Genomic DNA, 26,083 nt, shown 5'->3' on the forward strand with positions numbered 1-26,083 from the left:
AATAGAAATATGAAAGTAGTCTTCACTGATCAAGTTCTTCATATCCCAAACCCATGCTATCTGAAAATCTAGGTCACTTTAAGGAAATAAACACAAAAAAAATTGTGATTAAAGAATGTCCATGTAGTAGAAATTTTTTAAAAGGGAAAACAAAATATAAAGGAGAAACTTGATCTCTGTCTATCCATACCTTTGGTTATCCAAAACAACTGAATATATAAATCAACCAGGTCATATATATGTTTATTGATTTCAGAGAGAACAAGGGAGAGGAAGAGAGATAGAAACATTAATGATGAGAGAGAATAATTGATCAGCTGTCTTCTGCACTCTCCCTACTGGGGATTGAGCCCACAACCTGGGCATGTGCCCTGACTAAGAATTGAACCATGACCTTCTGGTTCATAGCTCGACACTCAACTACTGAACCACATTGCCGGGCTCAGCCAGGTCTTAATGTTGCTGCAAGCTTGTGTGGAACCCACAGGTAGGTGTCAGTTATGTTCTCCTCTTGAACATAAATGATTTCACAGAATATAATATCAGATAAGACTACTTCATACCCCTGATGAGTCAAGAAAAACATGAACCTTCCATATGATGTCTGAACACAGATAAAACAAGAACATTGTGACAACCACAAAAAATAACCAGCATCTCCCTATGCTGGCTGCTGTTGGTTTATTAATTACAATTTAAGTCTCAGTTTAGTCTTCCTTTTTTTCTAGGTAAAGTTTATTAAGATACTCGATCATAGTGGCAAAGCTATACTTCTTTAAAGCCGCTCTAAATCATCTAACACAAGCCCATATCCTGCTAATACCTTCTTATTGAGACACCACGCATTTTCTCATGGTGTGTGTTCTCCCTGGCCTCAATTTGTAATAAACCAACTTGTTCAACTGCAGGTGTGATCCTGGTGGTCTTAGCTGGAGGACCTTGACCTAATCATCACCTACCCTACTCACCACTGTTTTATCTTTGCAGGCTGGGTGACACGCTGCTACTTGTAACGTGCTAAAAATAGAAAAGGTATAATCTTTTCACACTGAAGTCTAGATATACTAGTAAAGCTTCCCATTGCACACACAAATCGGTGTACACTGCACAAGCATAAGGTAAGATGAAAATATAAAACTAAACAATGTTAGGAGGAAAATGTTCACCTTTATCTACTTTTTCAAATACAGATCTAATGGGAGGCACATCCATAGCTATCCATCATGATTGTCTATTTCTACATTTTTACTCTCAGTGTGTCTGGTGGATTTTTAAAAATCAATTATACTTTTAGTCTCTGAAAAATGATCCCTTTTAAGGAAACTTTATTGTCATGTTGGGATATATATTTTTGTTATTTTTTCCTTGAGAGCAAAAGAAAATTACTGTATATTCTTTAATATAGAATGATTTATTTCTTCATTCCACTAACCAAAATATTTTGGATTGAAAGGATTATTCTGCATATTGCTATACCAGCCTCTAATAATTTATGTGATTTTTATGCTGAACCAATTGATCAATTTACATATTTATCTTTTCATAATTTGTGTTTGTTTCTGCATTTACTGGTGTAACATTCAACTTGATTTATTACACATATTTTATAAATTGTGGCTCTTTTGTGTGAATCTCAAATAAGACTCAGAGAAAAATACTATTTTTCATACCTAACAGACTTTGCTTGCGTTTTTGAATTTCCATATATTCCTAACTAAACTGTGTTGTCCTGTAACCAAATTCTCAGTAAGTTTTTAACATATGTAGAAATATTATCCTAAACTAACAATCACACAATCACTTGTTTAGGATACTTACTTACATAGAGCATCACATTAACAAATAAGTCACTCCTGAGTCAGTGAAGCTTGAACTTGAAATGTTGTAAAGACAAATTTATAACAGAACCATAGAACTTGACACTATCCAGAATATAAGATACAGCAGAATATTAGTAACTAAACTATGGCTATCTATGAAGGATATAAAAGTAGTTATATCCTTAGATTACATTAGTTTTTAGAATTATTTCTAATGTAATTGGTTGCCAGTTTCAGTGAGTTTACATAATTAATGAAGACAGAGGAACTAGTGGTCTTTCTAACAAATCCTTATATGTAATATCTCAAAAAGAGGCATATTTTAAACTCTTTGGTATCAGGTATCCTATACAATAATTTTGAAAATTATTGAGGACCACAAAAAACCCTTAAAGATATATGTGTCAATATTTGCTGCATTAAGTATTAAACTGAGAATTTAAGTACTTATTAATTAATTTAAAAATAACACCAATAATCTTATTATATGTAAACCAATATAACAAAACTATATATCCCAAAACAAAAATATAAAGTGAAGAGTAGTATATGTTGACATCTTTGCAAATCTCTTTTGTTTCTGATAACCTACCTGTTGCAACATGTGGCTTTGGTTGAAGTGAATGAAGAAATGTATAGGCTGGCTCAGTCCCCAGTGGGGGGCGGGGTGGGGGTTGCAGGAGACAGCGGATCAATGATTCTCTCCCATCATTGATGTTTCTATATTTCTCTCCCTCTCCCTTTCTCTTTCTGAAATCAATAAAAATATATGTATATATTTTAAAAAAGAAATGTATAGCTATTAGTTGACAGAAGGAGAATTATAGACATAATTTACCTAATTGTGAATATTCTTTTTTTACCACATCAAAACTCACAATTACTAGTTACAATTTGAAATTTGAAATCATATCAATTAACCTTTTATATTCTTCTACATTCTAATTTATTTGTGGTTTCAAAGCAGCTTTTTGATTTTGTATTTTGAACAGATTTTGCTAAGATCATCCATTGCTCAATTAGAAAATATTGATTCCCACAGTTATATATATCATCTAAATATTAACCCATTTCATTATGCAATATTAAAAATTGCATCTGTCAACAACCTTAATAATATCATCAGGAAAATTCTTAAATTTGGGGAACTCAATGGGGATAAATACACATTTTCCAAAATTCTAATTCTCCTTGAAAATCTGTTATATCATTGGCCTCAAATACTATGAGTTGTTTTTCTTAAAATAACAGTCTCATCTTGTTCATTTATAAGAAAATGTCTGTCAAATACTCAAGCCAGAATAATCACAGTCTATTGGTTTTTCAAGTGAAAAAGTTGTCCCACGACAAGACATTCAGATCAGCTCACACAAGTGCTTTATCTGGAGACAACCGCCAGTAGGCAGTAGAAGTGTTTCATGTGTCTTTTCCATGTCATCCAGAATATTTTTTAAATATATTTTTATTGATTTCAGATAGGAAGGGAGAGGGAGAGAGAGCCAGAAACATCAATGATGAGAGAGAATCATTGATCGGCTGTCTCCTGCATGGCCCATACTGGGGAATGAGCTGGTAACCAGGGCATGTGTCATGACCAGAAATTGAACTGTAACTTCCTGGTTCATAGGGTGACACTCAATCACTGAGCCATGCTGGCAGGGCTGTCATCCAGAATATTAAAAAGACAAATATTTGATAGAGAAGCTATAATGAAATTTTAAATTTTGCCATGTGAGATCTTCCTCAACTGCCCTAGGCAGCATTTCATTTCCCATGACCTCCTTTATTTCTCTGTTGCAGTGTCCAGGCCTTGATTATATAATTTGCCAATTATATACAGAACGGTGATCACACAAGTATGTCCCTTTTCCCTAAGTGTGTCTCAAAGTTATAGATAATCCTACTCATCTTTTTGCTTTTTGTCGTTGACACTGACCAAATCCTTCAGCAAATAGTAGGGCCTTAGAAATAAAAAAGAAAAAAAGTGTTTTCTGTAACAGCTTTATTAAATATCTTGCAATAAATCATGAAGAATCTTATGAGAGCCTATGGAAAGCAGTATGGGAGTTTACTAAAAAATTTAAAATAACATTACTATATAATCCAGCAATGCCATGTCTAGGTATATTTCCAAAAGAGTTGAAATTAGGATCTCAAAGAAATATCTGCACTCTCATGTTCTTTTCAGCATTATTCACCATAGCCAAGATGTAGAAACAACCCAGATTTCCATCGACAGATGAACAAAGGAAATGTGGTATATGCATAAAATATGCTATTACTGAGCTTGATAAAAGAAGGAAACTCTAACATCTGTGACAATATATATTAACCTGGAGGACATTAGAATAAGTGAAATAGGCCAGTCACAGGAATATGATCTCACTTATATGAAGAATCTAAAGTAATTAAACTCACAGAAGCAAAGGATAGAATGGTGATTGCCGAGGGTGGGGGTGGGGGTGGGGCAAATGACAAGTTGTTGTTCAATTGGTACAAAGTTTCATTTATGTAAAATGAACAAGTCCTAGACATCTGCTGTCAACATGGTTGACAATATGGTGCTGTACACCTAATGAAATGGAGCTTTGTTTGCATGGAGGTGTTAGAGCAGTGAGGAGGAATTATACTATTCATGTGGTTAGAAAGTGGAGCTATGAATATGAATCCAAGAACTGCATCTACTCCTGCTGACTATGAACTCATTTTGAACTTGCTCATGGCACTTTGAACTCTGGCCCAGGAATTTTATTCTCAGCTCCTAATTAGTTCCTTTTTTTTGTTTCAGAGTGCTTAGCCTGCCCTTTATATGCACTCACAAAATTTACTCGAATTAATTCTAAAGGAATAGAGATAATAATAATAATAATAATAATAATAAATAATACATTGAGAACTCACAGAACTGGTGGATGGCTGAGAGAAATGTTCTAGGCTAATATCCATAACAACTCTGAGAATTACACCACAATGCCCTGGCAAAGACAAAGACAAAGACACTGCCCCACTGCAAAACCCCAACTGAGGCACTGTCAGGCAGCTGGCACCCCCATTCCCAACACCTGGTTCAGCAAATTGGATGTGTCTCCCGTTACTACCTGTTTCCTCAGGTAGATCATTTCTCATTCAAAGCCCACCATGTGTGCATTTTATTGGTGGAAAATAAACTCCATGCTTGACCGTACAGACCTGGAAAGCTGGAAAGTATGTTACTTAGGATTGAGAATGTGTAAATGACCATAACGTGAGAAGGATTTGCAAAAGTATTTACAAAGGTTCAATGGAAAGAATCTGGGTTACTTCTAACATTAAAATTTATTTCCCATGTTGTTCAAAGACTTTTATTTATAAATTATTTATATTAAATATAAGAGTGTTCAGTAATGAGAAAATTTTGGTGATGAAGTTACAAAAAGGAAAGGAGAGAGTAATATGTGTTATACTGACATTCTATCCACTCAGACTAGGTGTATAGATAATTTTTTAAAATATATGTTTTTAAACATATATATTGATTTCAGAGAGAGAGAGAGAGAGAGAGAGAGAGAGAGAGAGAGAGAGAGAGAGAAACATCAATGATGAGAGAGAATCATTGATTGGCTGCCTCCTGCACACCCCTTTCTGCAAATCGAGCCCATAATCTGGGCATGTGGCTTGACTAGCAATCAAACCCATGGCCTCCTGGCTCCTGGGTTGATGCTCCACACTGAACCACACTGGCTGGGCTAGATTATTTTATTTTAAATCATTACTTTGCCAGAAAACTTCTGAAAACTATTTCCACTGCCAAATGCCTAGTTATTTAATAATTTCAGTAGTTTAAAATATTTTAGTTTGAAATTTATAGATGTGCTAGGCTCTAGAAAGTATGAAACCAAGTCATGCACTAAAACCAGAAAATAAACATTGAGTTTCAAGTTCTAAAGCAAGGCACTAAGTGAAAAAGAGGTTTAAAGTCTTTACCTTTTACAAATGTTCTTTTTGTTTCACTTACCAAATACCTAAAGTGAATGCATATTTTTAGCCTGAATTTACACCATAATTACTTCAGTTCTAGAGCACATTGCCACTACGTAATTCTTAGTACATTAACAAGGAAATGTTTGAGAAACACTTCTGATAAAACATTTCTTTACACAAGATAGAGAAACCCCATAATTTTCAACGAGATGATTATATAAAGTCCTACCTATAATTTTATTTAATTGCACCTTTTTACTTCATTTTCTCAACCTAGATTCCTTTCTTTTGTTCCACGCTTATCTCAAAAGGGAGACATGGAAACTCTCTTCACAGCAAAATGTTTAAGGCTATTTACATAGTTAACTCTTCTCAATTTGTCTATTACAGTATTTCAAACAATTAGCAAAGAAGTTAATATTCACTCTAGTAACTATTTTCAGTACATATAGGTACAGAGATCATAAAACATTGACCAAGAAAGTATTAGTTATGAGTATATATAACTAAAATTAATAAGAAGACTACATAATAATCAGGGGCAATATATTATACTAGGGGCCCAGTGCACAAATTCATGCACCTTGAAAGGAACTGTGGGCTGGGAGGCTGCAGTGGGTACAGGGGCAGGTCTCGGCCCATCCTCCACACCCCTGCCCGGTCCCTCCCAGCCACAGCCCCCAGTCCCCTGTCTGCTGGCAGCCCCACTCCTGCTGCCACCACATTGTCCCTGCTCTCACCAAATGATGGCATGGAGTGATTGGGGCTGGTGCTGTGAGTGGGTGCAAGCAGCGGCTGCTGCCCCACTCACCCCTCAGGAGCAGGGGGAGGTGGAGAAACCCTCAGGGGCAATCTGGGCTGCAGCTGCCTCTCACAACCACTGATGGCACTGAGTGATAGGGGGTGACGCCGGGCACCAGGCTGCGGGTGCGAGTGCCAGGTAGGACTGTGGCTCATGGGAGCAAAGAATTTTTAGTAACCAACAGAGGCTCGCCCCAGTGACAGTGACTGGCGCTCTACCTTGGTCTGGTGCCCCCGCTCACCTGCTCCACCATCCCGCAGCGGCTGACACCCACCATGTTCCACGCTCTGCCACCTGCTGCCCATGCCCACCATGTTCTGTGCACGCCCCCTGGTGGTCAGCACTTGTCATAGAAACTGGTTGTTCAGTTGTTCAGTTGTTCCGCATTTCGGTCTATTTGCATATTAGGGTTTTATTTATATATAGATAGCAACAAATACAAATGCAACTTTACAGATTACCATTAGAACATGTAATTGGCAATAATAATGGACTTAAACATTAAAATTCTATTAAGAAAATTTTCATTATTGTTGCTAAATAGAGGGAGTGTAATGGTTAAGAACATGAATTTTTGAGCAAGATTTCCTGAGTTCAAATTTAGTTCTGCCATGTAAGCTATGTGAGCATCAAGTTTTTAAAGTTCTCTGGCCTCTATCTATAAAGCAGGAATAGTATTAGTACCTAACTGATAGAATTGTTATGATGCTTACATAAGAAATTATATATGAAGGATATAAAGCGGTGGCTGGCATGTTGTGACTTCCCAGTACAGGTTAGCTTTTTAAATTAAATTTCTATATTGTGGAAATATTATTGACAGTCTAGATGACATTAATCAATGACTCACAGATTTTTTCATTTCAATCTTCTAGCCCAACTAAAGATTAAATTGCATCTTTAGGGTATATTCAGTTTAAAACCTGAATGTTTTATTCATGCTACTCAAATATTCTAGAGCTTTCGCTGAAGTTTGGTTAATCTTATAGATCAAGGGTTGGCACACAAAGGGCACAGAAAATTCATTGCTTTAATTTATTTATTAATTGCCATTACTTCATTTATTGTCCTTTTAATCTAAGAAACTGCTCAAACAGACATTAAGATTGTAGACACTTTAACATAACCCTTAATTTTAGTGAAGCCTGTATTTTTCCCTCTATCAGCAGGTCTATTAGAGCAGTGGTCAATAGAAAAGCAGAGCTGAAGCGTCCCAATTCATTTATAACTTTCAGATAAATAAAATACGCTTTTGGAATCTCACTATACTTCTTAATAGACTTCACCTCATCAAATAATAAAAAAGGAAATGGAACTGTCTTCTTGACAACAATTTGGACTCTGTGAGGTTGAATTAAATCAACTTCCCCAGGACAAAAAGGTGTTTGTCATACCACGATAAATGGGAATTGACAGATCTATGAGCATTGCGTGGGAGCCTCTTATTGTTTATGCTTCTACCTCCCAGCCTCATCCTGAGGCCACAGCCACCTGGTGTTCTGTGCTGTACACACAGAGATGTTAGCTTTTATCTACGGAAAAGCATAGATACCAGAGTAGCAATGAAGTCCCAGTGGTCCTTTAGCTACTTTGAGGCTTCTCAGTCATTACCAGGTAGCAACAGACAGAGAGAGGTGTTCAAAATCAATTTCATGTTTTTAAAAAATGCCTACCCAATAGTCAGTGTTCTTCTTGTTAAAGGGATTGCCATAGAATCACATGTAAGCAATATGAGATTGGACAGTCTTCTTTTTAAAAAATGCATATTGCAAAGGACATGAAGCAAGGTGTGTCTATATGGCTTATGTAGACCTATAACATGTACATTCTGGATGATGAAATTTTAAGAGTTGGTGTGTGAGTGTTAATGTGTTCTTTATTTTCCTTCTGTATTAGTAAATTCCAGATGATAGAGCTTGGTCTTGGACTGAGGAAACAATCTAGCCAACCAAGATTGATATGTAGCATGAATAGTACATAAATATTACTATTTTCAATCACTATGAATTTGGGCTTATTTGCTACAAAACCACATCTACTTATTCTGCCTGATATATACAAACAGTGGATCAATGTCTGAGGCTAACAATGGCACAAATTGCAATGGCCATCATAAACAGTTGGTTCTAGGTAATTAAAGATTTATCAGAAGTTGATAAGTTGAAAAAGATACAGGTTTGGCTATTCCACTTCCTACCTGTAAGATTTTGGTTATTTGATTCTTCATAGCATAGTTTTTCTACTCATTAAATGATCTATTAGAATAAATATTAGGCGCAAAATAGATGGACATCAGATTTTAATGCTTTTTGCTTTCTTTTTGTATAATAATACCAGTCACTAAGGACTTTGACTTAAAAATTAAAAACCAATAAATATGGTAATAATAAGAAAAGATTACAATACATACAGCATGGATCAAGGTATAACCTATCTTAAGGAGAAAAATGAGTCTAAAAGAGATTTGCGAGCTATATTCTAAGAACAGCTTTCCTAATGGGGTGTTCCCCACCTAACCACATGGATAAAATACATCATTATTCACAGTGAACTTGAGGACCAAATACATTAAACAACAGCCCAGTTGCCAGAAAAAAACTTCCTGAAAATATCCTGTAAAACTCTTTAATCTTTTGAGTCATTCAGGTTTTTATTTTTTCATTTTGTTTTAGTATTAATTAACTGCTGACTTATAAATGCCGATTAGAGCAGAGTGAAGAATTCACACTAGTGATTTGGACACTTAAAATGTTTTCATCTAGAATCTGTAGCCACTCTGTGTGTATACCAGTCACAATAGGCTAGGGTAGGCTTTGGTTTAAAAACTAAACCTCTAAATCCTAGTGGCTTTAATCAATGATTCTTTTGCTATAAGTGCCATGAATACAATATAAAAATATTTAATATCACACAAGTGTTATATCACTGGTTTATGATATTTAATATCATATGGAAAGTAAAACTTCAAAACAGCATAGCTGGAAAGGCTATAGAAATTTGGGTCTTTTTAATCATACTCTTATGTAGCTTACCTTCAGTTTCTGCCAGATCTACTAACATGTAGGAACTAACATGTATAAACACATCCTAGAGTTCCAGATGGAATTATCTAACGATTAGTTTCTTTATATAACGTCTTCAACAAACATGTTCTAGGCTACAGCACCCTGAGTCTAAGAATGTAAGTCAAGGATGAGGTTCAGTGAATTCATCACATGAGCTTTTCTGACAAAATTTATCAGTCATTTGGCCAAATCCTTAGGATGGCAGATAATTGGGTGGATAAACTCTTTCACTGACTAGTGACTGAATGGACCAAATTTACCAGCTGCTCTGACACCAGACATTCCTCCCTTAATTGATGCTGTGGGAAGTATTCCAAACTCACCATTCATTTGAACTCTTCCCAGAGCAAATGTCAACTGTAGCACACATTATGGCTTTCTTCAACTTACCATGCCTTTTGAGGCATGCGTATTTTCTAGAAAGTTTTTGAGGAATCCATTATTAGATTTGGTCCTACCTATTAAACATAAACACTGCTGTTAAATCAAAGTAAACAAGGTTGATGTAAAGTATGCTTTAAGAGCAGTGTATAGTCTATTCTCTCGGTTGTTTCTGGGTTCCTGAACTGATATTCACATAGAATGCTTAGGAATGAATTTTCATATAAATGAGACCACAGTATTAAAAAGTACCTAAGATCTTAACACATCATCACATCTTCCTTACCCTATCCTCATCTGACTTGTATAGCACACAGCATGGGGCCAATAATATGTACATATGTCAAAAAAAGTACTTGTTATTTATCTGAAATTTAAATTTCACTGGCTGTTCTCTATTTTCTCTGGAAACCCTGATGACAATGCAGTTCCTTGTAATATAAAAGTGGTCAGGTTAAATAACTGTTAATATTTCTTCTGTTTTCTCTTCTTGAATTGAATTATTCATTTGTGCTGAGCAGTGCGCAAACAATAATAAAACCCAATCCACATTTCCGTGACATTCCTGACAAACTGCTGCTATATTAAAGAAATAAATTACAAGTCCTATATTGCTCAGCTGCGTGGCCCTCGTCCCTATTTTTGAGGCATTTCAATCAACCTTGTAATCTTCACCAAGTTGTGAGATATTAAACATATATTTTATCCTCCCTGGAGTAGCATTGATTTTGAAACTGTGAGATCTAATTTTTTTCCAGATAATGGTCAAAGTGGCCATTTGGGTTATAAATTAGGTCTTTCATGGCTAATGTACTTCACATTGGCACTTATTATATAAGCAACAATTATGTCATCACAAGGCTCTGGTACAACATGAAGGGAACGTAAATGTCAGGATTGATGATGATGGCTCCTAGCCAGCTCATTAAAGGCAATGGTGTGAATAATACAACTGTGTTGCTTTTGAAAGAACCGAATATGTATTATCCACCTATCAGTGCGCCAAAGCAGCATAATAAACATAGATCTCTAACTGCAGCCCATTTAAATGATGAAAGGGTGTATATTAATCTATGGAATAGATTTTACCCAGGGGGGGGAAATTGTTCTCTCTATTTATGAAAGTTAAAATATTCAGTGCACAGAGAAGCACTTATCAGAGGAGCATCCATGCTATGCAGATGAATTTTACTAATGCTTCCTGCTAAGATAAATAGGCTGTGGTCATAAAAGAGGCTTCTATAATTTACTAGAAATAAAGGAACTAAACAGAGCAACATGTATACAGATTTTTTTAAAGCACAGAAAGTAAATTTTCTAAATGATTGGGCTTCTATGTTTGATTTATTTAATTCTACAGTCATCAATAAAACGTGACAGTAATTTTATATACACACACAAATAACTCTGAATGTTTTATATTTAATATTTCCTAAGGGTAAATTAATATGTCTTTTGGCAATAACTGTATGTCTCAGATCTACTTTTATTTTCTGGATCAAGACTCCAATAAAATGTTTCAGTTTGGGGAAATTATTTAAAAATTCGACTGGTTCCCTATTTTTATTTTTTTTGCATTTGCAACAAGATCTGTAATTTCAGTTATATAGAAAACTTTAAAACTTATCAAGATAAATCAGCAAATTATTTCCCTGATACACACCATTTAGATATATTTAATCCCATCTATTAAAGAACATCACCTAATTATCAGTAAGAGGGCCCCTCCCCCACCCCCACCCCCCGCCACCGAAATTTCTTATAGATGTTTCTAGGCCCATCTTCTGTTGCTGATAACCTGGGAAAATAAACTTCCAAATATTCTGAAAAGTTAAAGTAAGAAATAGTCACTTATGTTTCGGGATGGGGGGGGGGGGGGGTTTGGGTGGGGGGAGAAGAAGTTAGCTTTAAATAGTCTCATATGCATTCAGTCTCTCAATTCCCACAGAACCCTACAAGATCAGTGTACTTATCTGCATTTATCTGAAAATGCAAAAGATTAAGGTCCCAAACAGACAAATAGAAAAGAAAATATTTGAACCTAAGACTTCCCAATTTAGGTAGGTGCCTTGTTGCAGGACTCTTGCTGATCTGTGGAGTGGGAGAAAGTCCATGTGGATTAGGGTACTAACTCTGGCTCAGCCTGATGTCTTGTCACATTGTCTTTTTCCTAAAAGAGCATTGGCGACATCGATTTCTGAGTTGTGTTGGATAAAATCACCCACAAAACATTGGTATGAAATCTAGATGTCAACTTTAATTCTAACTCCTTTCCACCAAATAATCGGCAAATTCTGTCAATTCGAGTTTTTGAATATCAGATGCAGCTGTCTTTGCCTTCATTGCCACTGCCTTTGTTCTAGTCCTCCCTGGACTGCTACTCTAACACCTTAAGTTTTCTCCCTATCAATAGCTTTTTCTTCATCCATTTCCAATCCGTGCTCCATGGATAACTCTTTCTAAAATTCAAATTGAGTCATGTCAATCCCCTGCTTTACTTATTTCAACGTCACCCACATTGTCTGTGAATGAAATTCAGATGTCCTTGTGTGGCATAAAGAAGTCTTTTGATGAACCAATTATCTACTTGCCCTTTATCTTTATTTCCCATCACTGGGCTCCTGAAGACTTTGGGAGATGATTGGGCCATCAGGGTAGAGCCCAATGAAGGGGGGCAGTGCCCTTATTTAAAAAAACAAACAAACAAACACCAAAAACAAAAACAAATAAACAAACAAAAAACCCTGTAGGGCTCCATTGCCCCTTATACCATGTGAGGACACAATAAGTCTACAGTCTATTAACTAGGAAGAGTCCTTTACCAAAACTCAACCATGCTGGCATCTTGATCTTGGACTTCCAAAATCCAGAATTGTAAGATATGAATTTCTTTTGTTTATAAGCTATCAAGTCTGTGTTATAACAGCCCAAGCAAAGAGGCTTGTATTTTAAGATGGCTTCAAATATAATTTCCTCCATGAACCACAACCTTCAGCCATAGCCACTATCATCTCTTTCCTCTCTCTCTCTCTTTCAATCTATCTCTCTGTGTATTTGTGTGTGTTCCCAAAGGATTTTGAGTAGTGACACCATAAAATATTTTCAAAAATACAAAATTCTTTGTCTTTCTTTTAAAGCCCTCTTTAATTTTCTATTTGTTTTAGGATAAACATGCTAACTTTTTAGAATGGCAAACAAAGCATGACTCTTGTTTCTCTGTTTAGAGAAATTTCTCATTAAATATTTTCTTTCACTTAGACTTCACCAAAATCTTTCTTTTTCTCCAAACATATCCTCCTTATCAGTACTTCCTTGGATTTTCTCTTGCTGCATTCAATGATAAGAAACATTTTCTATTGGTGACTAGGTAGGAAATTTTCAAAATACAGATTAATGAAAAACTTTTCAATAAATAATTTTTTAGCATTTGTTAGATAAAGGTGAGTAGTATGGTATTAGTTACTCATATACTGTTAATAACCAAAAAAAATATCTCAATGGTTTACAGCAACCTCATTTCTCAACTCTTTTATATAAGCAGCTGAGGATTGGCTGCTAAACTCTTTACCCTGTAATTTCTCATTCACTCTGGGACTCAGACTGAAGGGCAAGCCCCTATTTAAACTCACCTTTTTTTTCTGGCAAGAGAAAAATAACTAAAAAGCAGGTAGAAATATGCAATCACTTTTAAAGTTATCTCTTGAATTCAGTGCTCATCACTTCCAGTCACTGGACCAATCCAGCGTCAATAGAAGGCCAGGCAAATGCTATGACATTAGTCAAGGATGCATAATCCTTTTATTGGAAAGATGAGTGACTCTTAGGGAACAATAAAGCACTCTAGCTTCTTTTATCCCCTTAATTAAATCCATTAGAAAATGTTATCTCTAGAATGTTTTCTCTTTAAATAATGGAATGTAATTTATTAAACTTTGCATTCACTGGAGTGCTTGAAACACAATGGTGTTCATTAATTGTTTGCTAAATGTATTATTGAATGGGTGAATAAATGAATTTAACAAAATGAAGGAACAAATGGATATAATATAACCATATGGCATTGTGATTAACTTTTGACAGATATATCACCTTTCACTTAACCAGATTCTTCAGGGCTCATGATTTATTCAAATTCCTCTCATCCTCCTTCCCAAAACCTCTGGCTTGGTGTTTAAGTATAAATTCAGAAAATCCTGCTGAGTAATGAGCAAATGAATGAATTGGTGAATAGACAACTGGAGACCCCCTTCATGTAAAATTATCCTCAGATCAGTCCTCACTATTTGTGCCTGTCATATAAAGAAGATTTGACCCTCCACTAGCTGCACTTTAAGGCAACTCCGGAGAACTACTCACATGTTTGCTTTATTCAGTCTAGCTCTGGAAAACACACTGTACTCAAGTTTATGTAGGTTAATATAATTAAAATTTAAGGAGGAAGAATGTCTACCTACACAAAGACCAGCTCCTTAAAAACAAAGCCACCATATAAAAATCCAAAAGGATTGTTTTATTGCATTTTCCTAGAGCAGCATGGAATAAAGTAGAAACAGAAGCTTTAAAGTGTAGTTCAGTTACTATGAGAGTGAGCAGAAACACTATTTCCTTGCTAGTACATTAAAGCTGTGGTAGTTAAGTTTGCTGCTTGGGAGAAATCTGGGTAGGGTCATCCTCTGTTCTCTCATACAGACATTTACTGTTCTGAAAAGTGATGATGGAAATATAATTGGTACAGACCTTGGCAGTTTGCATTGAAATTGCCCGGCTTTGTTATTAATTTTATCCTTGGCTTGCCTGTCCAACTTATGTTCCCTTCAGACTGTCAAATTTAACATCTTACTAAATATTTCATCACAACTACAGTAATTGTTCCTATTGCTGGTGCTCTATTTTGAGTATGATTTTTGTCCAACAAACTAAATTGAGTATCTCTTTAAAACAGAGAAGGCTTTACTTTTTTATTAAAAAGCTTTTAATAAATTAAAAACCAATTTATTTGTCACCACCGGGGAAAGAGGCTCTGAAGGAGATTTCAGAATACTTGAGATTTACCCGTTTTTAGTATCATTATTTTAAAAAATCATTTTTGAAGAAAATATTTCCAAAATACATTCAACACTTCATATTTTCTTTAAATTGGATACAAATATGTGTTTTCCTGATGAATCAGAATTACTTTGATTAGTTTCTTATATACCAAATGCTAGCTTGCTTATTTTTAAAGTTGCTCATTGTAATATTTTTCGTTAGCTTGCCTCTAATGAAATACACCCCTGATAAATTATTATTAATGTGCTACTTGTTAATAGCTGTAACTGATAAAAAGTACAATTTTGAATGTGAAATGTCTGTACTTATTGAATCAACAGGCTGGAACTGAAAGCCAGTTATATGAAGTGAGATGCAAGTACCACAGAATAGCCTTTATAATAATGAAAGAGTAATATGCTAATTAGACTGGACAGCCGAACGACCTTCCAGACGTCATTCTGGACGTCCTTCCAGATGAAGCTGCTGCAGTGGGGGCCAAGGCAAAGTGGTTAGGGGCGATGAGGCAGGCAGGTGAGTGGTTAGTGCAATGAAGCAGGCAGGTAGGTGAGTGGTTAGGAACCAGCAGTCCCAGATTGTGAGAAGGTGCAGGCTGGGCTGAGGGACAGCACCACCCGCCCCAACCCTCTGTGCAGCAATTTTGTGCACCAAGCCTCTAGTATATAATAAGTGTCTGGTCATCTGGTTGGCTGTTCAACAAATCAATGATATGCTAATGATATGCAAGGCTGCTCAACCACTCGCTATGACATGCACTGACCACCAGGGGGCAGACTCTCCAACCAGTAGGTTAGCTTGCTGCTGGGGTCCAGCCAATGGAGACTGAGCATGACCGCCAGACATGCCCTGGAGACCTCCTGCAGTCCCTCCCCAGCTCGCCTACCTCCCACCTCCCTCCCTGGCCCTGATCGTGCACCAGTGGGGTCCCTTGGCCTGGCCTGCACCTCTTGCAATCTGGACTGAGGGACCTCCTCCCCGAGTGCATGAATTTCATGCACCGGGCCTCTAGTTTTTCTCTAATTGTTTTCTGCTGCATCAGTGCTTTTCTTCCCCACTTTTTTTTTTTTTTTTTTTTTTTTTTGGCAATTAAGTTTGCCAAGCAATTTAAGACAAGTTATATGCTGAAGTAGGCAAACAGGTAAACTAAATAAAATGTCTATTTTAGAAGATTGAGAACACCACTTATTGTAAAGTACAGCATCATTTTATCAAACTCTAAGTTTGTCTTATCACTTAGAATTATTTCTTTATATATTCAATAAATGATCACTCAAACACTTATTTACACATGCATTTTTATCTGACACATGCATTTTATCTTGAACAAGTTGATTATGCTATTCCTCAAACTTGAGCAACTTGTGTGAATCTGTTTCCCACCAATTCTGGCCTGCATTCACCATGGGATATAATTTCCTTCAACCTGATTATATAGTTCCAACAATTTCCCTCCAGTAATTTTCATCAGTTACTTTATCATTGTGTTGTACTCGTTAACCAAATGAAACTCAGCTATAAAATCTGAAAAGACTAGTATCATACTGATTTTCTCTGGCTTAATTGGCAGAAAACAACACCTCTGTGTGACCTGAATTTCACTGCAGTTTCATTCTAAAAACTTGAAAACTTTCCTTCTCATATGTAGCTCCTATTATAGGGTCATAAAATACCACACTCAGATACTTTAAAAGAGAAAAATTTTTTTCTGGGATCTGAGTTAAATGATGTCATATATCAATGTAGTTTTATGACACACAATAGAGGCTATTTTTTAAAGTTTGTTACTAATGATGTTAAATGTATGCCCGCATGCCTGTTCCTCTGTCATCTGCTAGAGACGTCTTACCTTGGTTGGTTTCCTAGATTTACTACTGTGCTCCCCTAAACAAAAATACTTGTCATGTCTTTCCACAATAAGGGAATATCCAGTCACTGCCTTTCCTGGAAAACTCTCTACACTGAGCTGGCAGACAGGACATCAGCCTTCTGAGTTCTCAGGAGTCCCTGCCAACTCACTTTCATCTTCACTCTAATATGACCTCCAGTGGCCTCCGCCATAACCCACTGCGTCCTTAGCATGGCACCTCCATTTCAATTATAAAAATGCTTAGAGCAGCTATCTGGGCAAGAATAAGTCTCAAGGACCCATCTCTCATGTTGACCCACCTTGAACACGTTTCATTCCTGTCATCATACTGTTAATGTTACCAAATGGGTCTCTAAAACACAATCTTATGCTTCTGATATTTTCATTAGATGAAAGTGGTCTAATTAATTTCATAATGTGTGTTGCAAGCACTGTGATCAGAACCCCACCTGCCTCATCCACAAGAATAATACAGTTTCTGAAACAAACAAGAACAATGTAGGTGCTCCAGTCCATGAGCATCCCCAAGGCTCACCTGGCTGATGTGAGTACAACTCCAGCTGTGCCTCTGGTGGCTTTAAGCCAAGCCAAGGCACACAGGACACTCTTTGTTCACTACAGTGGGCGTAATGTTGGCAAACAACTTCAGTCACAATCCTCCTTGTCAACAGTCTGCCCTCTCTCAGAAAAGAACTAAGGCATGAGCATGAACTAAAGAGGAGGATAATTTGATAGCGTCTGTGGGGAAAAGGAACTCTCAGTTTAATAGAGAGTATTATAAATATTATAATAGAGTTATCAGTGAGAGCAGACTGAAAAGCAGCTGGATTGTAGCAGTCAAAAATGCTCTAGCCTCCGGCTTGAATATGAGAGTGCACAGCTGAAGAAACTTTACATCAAATATCCTGCTCCATGGAACCCACAGAGCTGGAGAAAAAGAACAGTGTATTCTGTTAATGACTCCAGGGAGAAAGGGATGTCTCATTATTCAGACGGGCTTATCCACTATTTGCTTCCGAGGAACAGTAGAGATGATATCTGAGCAACTCTCTTTTGACAAATGCATCACTGGTTGAAATATTGGGAACTGCAGGGCACGTCTCTTGAGGGGAGAAGGGAACTTGAGAAATCTTAACAGTACTTTCTGGAATATGAAAATCCCTCAGCTCTCTCAGGAGATGGCCGTGAGAGGATAAGTGAGCAAGACTACTGCATAATTATTGTGCACTTATAGCAAGCTCACCAGCTTATATACATGCACACGTGTATAGATAGACATTAAGGAATCTCTGTGCTAATATGGAGGGGTCAGCTAGGTCTCTAACACCCTAGGAAAATTCTGCAGGAAAACAATAGAAACAAAGTGCTCGTCAAAACCATACTTACTCTATAGGTTACTAAGCAGCTTCAGACAAATTTTCAGCCTTGCCGAAACCGGTTTGGCTCAGTGGATAGAGCGTCGGCCTGCGGACCGAAAGGTCCCGGGTTCGATTCCGGTCAAGGGCATGTACCTGGGTTGTGGGCACATCCCCAGTAGGAGATGTGCAGGAGGCAGCTGATCGATGTTTCTCTCTCATCGATGTTTCTAACTCTCTGTTCCTCTCCCTTCCTCTCTGTAAAAAATCAATAAAATATATTAAAAAAAAAAATTTTCAGCCTTAATTCCTCTTAAGTCTTTTAAGAGGAAAGAGCGTCCACATTAACTCCAGACCTTGAAAATAAGCAAGGCCGGTAAGTCAATTTGGGACATCAGTGTTGAGAGAAAGCCATTAAAATGGATAGACAGAGCCATAAAAAATATTTTCTGTTAATGGATAGTCCTTCATCTGTGCCTACATGGCAATACATAGTTACCCAGGTTGCCATTACACAAGCATAGTAGGGAACGATTTAAAGGTTGATTAATTATTATATAAATTGTTTCCTCTGAAATAGTACTGTTGGAATTAAAGTGGAAGCATTGGCCTATTAAATATAACATTTTGCCATAGTGCTAAGGCTGAGGAAGAAAAGTGATAATTTGGAAAGAAAATTTTTGCAAAGGCCACGCTGTTTTTTAGAAACAATTTATCCTGAATCCATTCCTTTTAACTCAAAATGAGGACCCCATATACAATGGCCTTCCCGGGAAGCTACACTGATGAAACTTGATTTACAGCAGGCTTAAGAATTGAATAACGGCTGTGAGGACATTGATCAGTGGGGTTCCTGGCCAGTGTAGCTCAATAAATGAAGGGCAGTTCCAGGCAGGGAGGCTTTCCAGGAAGGGAATCAGAGCCAGGGCACAGCTCAGATTCCCTGCTCCGCCCACTCATCGGAATGACTGATGAACCTGGAAATGGGTGCTGCCCAAAAGGTGGTCATGGGAGAGGTAGTGGAAGGACTGCCAATTGGTTCTGGAGACAGACTTCTAGGTAGTGTCTAAAAAATAGAGAAGTTCCCCTGGAAATGAATTTTGACCCTTTTTTTCCCCCAGTTATCCACCACGTATAAGTCAAGGAGGCATACTTGTTTTCCACTATATCTCAATAAGCTATATTTCTTCTCAGTGACTGCAAAATTCTTAATTAAACTGAGCTCAAAACAGATAAATGACTAACAACCCAGATTCTCTTTTATCTCGCACCCAATCAAAAATGGATCCCTATAATCTATTCATCTATTTATAGAGATCACCAAATGTTCAGAGTGTAAAACCAAATTTCCAGTCATTGCTGCTGCCATGAGTTGGGGATAACTTTTCATCTCTAAACAAACCAATAATAGAAACAAAAAAAAAAAAACCAACAAAATTAATAGAAAGGGGGGAAATCTAGAGAAATAGAATTTGTGCAGGATTAAAGTTCTATTACCACTCATGTTCACCTCTGCAACAATGAAAAGGCGTGCCTGGGCTTATGGGGCCCATGACCTACACTTCTCTGGCAACAGAGTTAACCTGGCTCTGCCAGATGAGGTCACTGCACATCTCATTTCAATGACTTTCACAATATTTCATGACACTCCATTATGCCCCAGCAGGCATTCCAAGAGAACATGTGACCCCTACTCATGCTATACCCCATTATGAAAGGAGCCAAAGAAAGGATTTCTCTCAATCCCCAAGTCTCACACTTTTTTGTATGTAATATCTTTCCCAGCTGTTTCTATACAAAATAGTGTGTCTACTGTAATGTATTGAAAACCATCTCTCACTATCATATAACTATCGAAATCACATGCCCCTTTAAATATATTCTCTGTTATAGTCTCTGTTATAGCTCTCTTTGACATTTACTGATTTTGCAGAATTTGTTCATAAAAGTTCTTTCATGCCCTAGCTGGTTTGGCTTAGTGGATCTAGAGCATTGGCCTGCGGACCAAAGGGTCCCAGATTCGATTCCAGTCAAGGGCATGTACCTTGGTTGCAGGCTCCTCCCTGGCTCTGGCCGTGGTTGAGGCTCCTGCAAGAGGCAACCAATTGATCTGTTTCTCCTATATCTATGCTTCTCTCTGTTTTTCCTTCTCTCTTCTACTTTCCCTAAAAATCAATGAAAAAATATCCTTGGGTGAGGATTAACAAAACAAAACAAAAAGTTCTTTCAATCACACTCTATGTTTCAATTACATTGTACAGTGGCCATATCTAACTTATACCATTCTTTTGCCCATTGAACATTGATTAATGAAAAACAAACTCAACATTAACATTATGAGCTGAAATACTGAACATGTACTGGCATGGAGTTAATAACTCTGGGAAACACTTTTCAAGTTTGACTTGTTGAAACATATAATGCCATATTTTATGATCAACTTTTAAAATGTTATCTATTGACAAAAACAAACAAGACAGCATTAGTTTCAATTTTTAATACCTTCTTCTTCAATGCTATACATCATGATACAACCGGTCCCCATGCTGGAAGAGTAATTAGCAAAATCAATGTAAAACAATTAGATTCTTCAATGAAAGAAACACAATTCAATAATAGTCATGATAACTGTCATAATTATCCACTTCAACTCAAAAAATTTCTTGTTCACTAGTAATGTCTTTTTTAAGAACAACCTTGACACTTAACAATGATAAAATTTTGTCATTTCTCTTTTATACATTCAACAAGTTCTCTGAAGCAATGGAGTATTTCACTAACACTGTTTGCACTTTTTTTTCAATTTGCATTATTCTGTTGCTAAGGAGATGCTGAACCTTCTGAAGAAGAACTAAGTTGGCCTTACCTAATACATTATTTAAAAAGTCACTACGAATTTTTGAGATCTTTCCTTCTGAATTAAAGTGTGAGTTCATTACTTCAAATTAACTGAGAATTCTCTTAACTCCATTTGTTAAAGAGACCAATGGTTTTTGAATGCAAAAGAATTGAAAAATACTAAACTCCAACCGTTTTACAGATTTTTCACCAAATTTTAAAGAATAAGCCAATCTTATGCAAGTTGTCTAATACAACTTACTATCCCATTCATTTTATAGGCTAATATATAATTAATTTCAAAACTAAGGTCCATACAAAATTTTCACCTATAAACATAGATGCATGTATGTGAATAAAATATTAACTAAGAAATTCTAGCAATGTATTTAAATTTTCATATTTAATTATTAGAGTACTAGAGGCCCGGTGCACAAAAATTTGTGCACTCGAGGGGGAGAGGGGGTCCCTCAGCCCTGCCTGTGCCCTCTCGCAGTCTGGGACCCCTCAGGAGATAACGACCTGCTGGCTTAGGCCTGCTCCTGGGTGGCAGAGGGCAGGCCCAATCCCTAGGTGCAGCCCCTAGTCGGGCTAAGAGCAGGGCTGATTGGGGAGTTGGGGCGCCGCCCCCTATCATGCACAGAGCAAGGCAGATGGGGAGGTTGCGATGCCACCCCTAGTCACGCTCAGGGTAGGGCCCATCAGGGGTGTTGGGGCTCCATACCCTGTCACGCACAAAGCAGGGCCGATCAGGGGGTTGAGGCGCTGCCCCCTGTCACGCTGATCCCGGTGCCGGGAGGCCTCGTGGCTCCGCTGATCCCGCCCAGCAGGGTCACAGATCCGGGTCCCAGACCGCAGACAGCCTTGCCTGCTGCCACCTGCCTTCAGTATGCAAATTAGCCGCCATCTTGTTGCTTCAGGGTGGGGGTCCCCACTGGGGTGCCAGGCCAGTCTGGGTGAGGTGCTGAGGGCTGTTTTCAGGCTGGTGGGCGACTGAAGCTCCAAACCTCTCCTTTTTTTCTTTTTTTTTATTCTGGCATTTATTTACCTTCTATGGCTGTCACTGGAGCTGAGAGCCGGCTTTCTCTCTGAGGCTCGGCTGAAAGCAGGTTTCTGGCCTTTGTTTTCTGTATTCAAAACAATGTTGCGACTCCAGCTCTGAGATCCCGGCTGACTGACAGGAGGTTTCTGGAGTTTTGTTTATCTTCTATAAATGTTACTATGTTTCCAACTTAAGCTCAGAGACCGGCGGGGAACGTTGGAGTCCACAGCAAGCAAGCCTCCTGTTAGCTTCCAGCTGCCTGGCTGCTGGCCGCCATCTTGGCTGACAGTTAATTTGCATAAGGATATGCTGATTAGCCAATGGGAAGGGTAGCGGTCGTACGCTAATTACCATGTTTCTCTTTTATTAGTGTAGATATACCAGTAATGCAAGAATGGTTTCACAAGCAAATGTAGAATATGTTTTATCACAATAAAATATTACAGAAGAAAATTACACAATTTTATCAGTATATATAGAAAAATATATATTAAAGCATAAATGTCAATTTATGATTTTCTATTATACCCCCTTGGCAGGTCATGGACTAGTTAAGAATCACTGTGTCTAAAACAAGATAATATATTATCCCAGGATATTAATAAAACTTATAGTAATACATAGAAGAAAAAGAACCACAAGAGTAATAGACATTTGAGCATATTACATATGTTTATTAGTGTTCACAATGAATTCTATGAGACAAGTGTAGTTATTACTTTCATTTCACATTCAAAGAAAGTGAAATTTAGGTAGCAACTCAGCTTAAATCATACCTAAAATTAGTGGACATCAGAATTAAAACTACCATTACCTTTAACATCAATGACAATACCAATATTTTACCTAAGGGTGAAAACATGAAACACTATACACATAAACAAATGAGGTATGTGTGCGTATTTTTATGAATCTTTCAATAAGGCCTCATACTCAGTGTATATTGGATTATTGGATGAGCTGTAGGAAAAGCTAAATGGAGAACTTAGAGTGAAAATAAATATTATATGAAGACCTAGGGAGGAGGATTAGCAACTGAGCAAAAGAGGGTAAAAACTGAAACTTGAGTCAGAACTGTATAAAGGGGTTATTAGATAATGGCATCAACTACCACTTGACCCAAAAATTGGATGAGAGGTAGTCAATGCTAATCCAGTGAGATTAGGAAATTAAGTTTTTATACTTAAGGTGGGTCATTCCTCTTCTACATGAAAAATCATTCTACAATTTCACTCATTGTGGAAATAAAAGATTGCACTGACCTGTCACACTGTGGCACAAAATTTTATTTATCAAAATAAGATAAATATGTAAGAAAATTTATAGATTTTTTCTACCTGTATCATATACATATATACATATATCCATATATACATATATCCATATACATGTATATGTATATACATATATGTATATACATGTATATCTATACATATATATACTAGAGGCCCAGTGCATGAAATTCATGCAGCGGGGGTAGGGGTGGGGGGAGTGTGCATCCCTCAACCTGGCCTGCACCCTCTTACAATCTGGGACCACTGGCTCCTAACCGCTCAACTACCTGATCGCCCATAAAACTCAAGTTTCTTTTTTTATTCTTAATACTTATATTTCTTCTTTGTTTTAAAATTCAAGCTTCTTGAGAACATGAGGCGTTTAACATTATTCTACATTCCTTACAGAGAGCTAAGCATGGTAAACACAGCAAATACTTAATACTTATGGGCTTCTATACAAAAACTTTCCAACCAGGAATGTTTTAATAGGCAGCCTCCAAACACGTGAACTGGAAAACCTAAAAGTAGAGTGCTCAGATTTCAGGCATCAGGTGCTATTAGCAGGATTTCTATCCCAATTAAACTCTAATTCTGAGCTCTCAACAGTCTGGACAAACTGCCCTTTACTATCTCCAAAGTTTCTTATTAGTCACTATCCCATTTCTTCCACTTCAAACCAAGGTAACAAACGAAACCTTTAATTCTGATCTTCCTCACTGCAAGGGAAGAGCGAACCTCAATCGAAATAATTTCCCACCAGAAGTCACATCCAAATACTGCAAGAATGGGGACTATAGAGTTGATTATGTACATGTGCAATAATAGGCTCACATTCTAGCAGTAGGTGCCCAGGTGTCCTCCACATTCCCACAATCCTCTGGTCGCATACTTCTGGGTTTTCTAAGTCCTCCTTAAGCGGTATTTCCTTCAGTCATGTTGTAACTCCAGGGTCTCTAGTTGGAGAGGATTTCTCTGTTCTTTGACATTAATAGTTGTTTACTATTTGGAATCAGTGAAGTTTCAGGAGCACCGCCACTGCCATGAACATGTTGGTCCCAAGCGCACTCATGAAACAACCGCCCATTCAGTCCACTGCTGGCGCCGTCCTGGTTCGCAATGAGAAAGATACTGTGCTGAGCCGTTTTCCAATAGGATCTTCCTCTTCCTTCCCCGGCACACTCTAAACCTACTCTGGGCCGACTACCCCAACCCTGCAGACCTTAAGACCTTCCACCCTATTTCTTCGACTTTCCCCCATCAAACTTGCACCCTACCGTGTTGTCTAGAGGTGCCCCTAACCACTCCCTTGGGGGCAGGGTCAGCCTGGGTGAGGGGCCATGGTGTTCTGGTCTCTGGTCATTCTGGTCATTACGCATTCCAGTCGCTGGCTTTTTATATATATACTAGAGGCCTGGTGCACAAAATTCCTGCATGGGTAAGGTCCCTAGAACTGGCCATCGATCAGGGCCAATCCACGGGGTGACCACTGGGGCAATTGGAGGAGCCCCTGCTGGCATCCGCCTTGGCTGGCCTGGCACTTCCCACTCGCCGGCCCCACCCCCTGCTGCTGCCACTGGTCACCTCCCTCTGTGGGGCGACTGGCGGGTGATTGGGGAGCCTCCACTGGCACCCACCTTGGCTGGCCTGGGGCCTGCAGGTTGGGGGCAGCTCCTGCATTGAGCATCTGCCCCATGATGGTCAGTGTGCATCATAGTGACTTGTCATTCCGCAGGTCGTTCCTCCAGTTGGTAAATTTGCATATTAGCTTTTTATTATATAGGATGTATTTGTGTGTATATATGTGTGTGTGTGTGTGTGTGTGTGTGTGTGTGTTATTGATTACCAATGTGCTAGATAGTTAATGAATTGCTAGATACATTAAACATTTCACCACCTGCAAAAGATGTTTAATAAATTACTCCAAACTTTGATGGGGCCACCTGCCAGTTTCCCTTATTTAGGAGTAATCTAAAAAATAATTTGATCAGAATCATTACTTAAGCTGTATGTATAAGGCAATATTATTTGTTTAAAAAATCATTATTAAATGATAATTATTGTTGCTGGGGTCCAACCCCAGCAGGTCCAGGGGTCCCCAAAGGTGTGGACGGAGTCGGCGAAGAAGGAATGACACGGAGACAGCTTTCAGTTGATCAGCAGCCCAGCCAGGATCTCTAGCCAGGAACTCCAGCCAAGTTCTGGTCAGGATCTCCAGCAAAGTTCTGTCTCTAGGTTCTCTTGCCAAGTTCTGTGTCCATGTTCTCTCGCTAGGTTCTCTAGCCAGGTTCTAGCCCAGATCTCCAGTCAGGTTCTGTCGCCAGGTTCTAGTCAGGTTCTCTTGCCATGTTTTCTTGCTAGGTTCTGTCTCTAGGTTCTGTCTAGGATCTCCAGCCCAGTCTTGTCTCTAGGTTCTTCTCAGAGAGGTTCTCTCGCTAGGTTCTGTTTCTAGGTTCTGGGTCTAGGTTCTGTTTTCTGTTGTCTTGTTACATCTATATTTATACCAGTTGATTTTAATCCTGTCAATTTCTATTCCAAAGGTTAGGGTGTTGTTTCTTATCTCCATTCCAGGGAGTAAAGATTATGTAGCTTAAGCGTGATTGTTCTTAGTTAAAGTGATTAACTACCCG

The sequence above is a fragment of the Myotis yumanensis genome, unplaced genomic scaffold (assembly GCF_028538775.1).
Source record: "Myotis yumanensis isolate MYYU_CA2020_CCGP unplaced genomic scaffold, mMyoYum1.0.hap1 SCAF_4, whole genome shotgun sequence".
Taxonomy (NCBI): Eukaryota; Metazoa; Chordata; class Mammalia; order Chiroptera; family Vespertilionidae; genus Myotis; species Myotis yumanensis.